A 2,082-nucleotide genomic window follows, 5' to 3' on the forward strand; every position below is an offset into this window, starting at 1 on the left:
ATCCCGGTTGTTCAATCCTTTGATAACCAAGGTCATTCTTTGCTAAAGAGAAATGATCACTATGAGTCAGACTCAATAGAATTGGATCCATTCCAAATAGCGAGAATTAGGATTCTTGATCCCTCTCAATCTCTCTTTCAATTCGAGGATCCAGAGAGGTGTTTTCATAGTCATCTCCGAATATTTGCCATCTCGGAATATTTTTCGATTTCATTTTTCTATGATATGTCTTTCTATATGAAAATTGGTTATTTACGATGTACGATGATCCCTGTTAAGCATCCATGGCTGAATGGTTAAAGCGCCCAACTCATAATTGGTAAATTTGCGGGTTCAATTCCTGCTGGATGCACACGAACGGGAACATTCCATAAGTCTATTGGAACTGGCTCTCTATCCATGGAATCTCATCCATCATCCATACATAACGAATTGGTATGGTATATTCATACCATAACATAAGAACAATAAGAACTCGAATTCTTATCGATACTGGAACTCAGAGCATAGGAGGGAAAGTCGATTTATGGATGGAATCAAATACGCAGTATTTACAGAAAAAAGTCTTCGTTTATTGGGAAAGAATCAATATACTTTTAATGTCGAATCGGGATTCACTAAGACAGAAATAAAGCATTGGGTCGAACTCTTCTTTGGTGTTAAGGTGGTAGCTGTGAATAGCCATCGACTACCTGGAAAAGGTAGAAGAATAGGACCTATTCTGGGCCATACAATGCATTACAGACGTATGATCATTACCCTTCAACCGGGTTATTCTATTCCACTTCTAGATAGAGAAAAAAACTAAAGGAGAATACTTAATAATACGGCGAAACATTTATACAAAACACCTATCCCGAGCACACGCAAGGGAACCGTAGACAGGCAAGTGAAATCCAATCCACGAAATAATTTGATCCATGGACGGCACCGTTGTGGTAAAGGTCGTAATTCCAGAGGAATCATTACCGCAAGGCATAGAGGGGGAGGTCATAAGCGCCTATACCGTAAAATAGATTTTCGACGGAATCAAAAAGACATATCTGGTAGAATCGTAACCATAGAATACGACCCTAATCGAAATGCATACATTTGTCTCATACACTATGGGGATGGTGAGAAGAGATATATTTTACATCCCAGAGGGGCTATAATTGGAGATACTATTGTTTCTGGTACAAAAGTTCCTATATCAATGGGAAATGCCCTACCTTTGAGTGCGGTTTGAACTATTGATTTACGTAATTGGAAGTAACCAATTAGGTTTACGACGAAACCTAGAAATCGATCACTGATCCAATTTGACTACCTCTACGGGATAGACCTCAACAGAAAACTGTTGAGTAACGGCAGCAAGTGATTGAGTTCAGTAGTTCCTCATAGAAAATTATTGGCTCTAGAGATATGGTAATATGGAGAAGACAAAATTGTTTGAAGCACGCACAGAACCGGAAGCGCCCCTTGTTTCAAAGAGAGGAGGACGGGTTATTCACATTTAATTTGATGGTCAGAGGCAAATTGAAAGCTAAGCAGTGGTAATTAAGACCCCCGGGGGAAAATAGGGATGTCTCCTACGTTACCCATAATATGTGGAAGTATCGACGTAATTTCATAGAGTCATTCGATCTGAATGCTACATGAAGAACATAAGCCAGATGACGGAACGCAGAGACCTAGGATGTAGAAGATCATAACATGAGCGATTCGGCAGATTTGGATTCCTTTCCTATATATCCACTCATGTGGTACTTCATCATATGATTCATATAAGATCCATCTGTCTAGAGATCGTCATATACATCTAGAAAGCCGTATGCTTTGGAAGAAGCTTGTACAGTTTGGGAAGGGGTTTTTTGAGAGAAAAGAAGAATCTACTTCAACCGATATGCCCTTAGGCACGGCCATGCATAACATAGAAATCACACGTGGAAGGGGTGGGCAATTAGCTAGAGCAGCAGGTGCTGTAGCGAAACTCATTGCAAAAGAGGGTAAATCGGCCACTTTAAGATTACCATCTGGGGAGGTCCGTTTAGTATCCCAAAACTGCTTAGCAACAGTCGGACAAGTGGGTAATGTTGGGGT

The sequence above is a fragment of the Triticum urartu genome, unplaced genomic scaffold, assembly GCF_056163025.1.
Source record: "Triticum urartu cultivar PI428250 unplaced genomic scaffold, HENAU_Tu73 scaffold30, whole genome shotgun sequence".
In the NCBI taxonomy this organism is placed as follows: domain Eukaryota; kingdom Viridiplantae; phylum Streptophyta; class Magnoliopsida; order Poales; family Poaceae; genus Triticum; species Triticum urartu.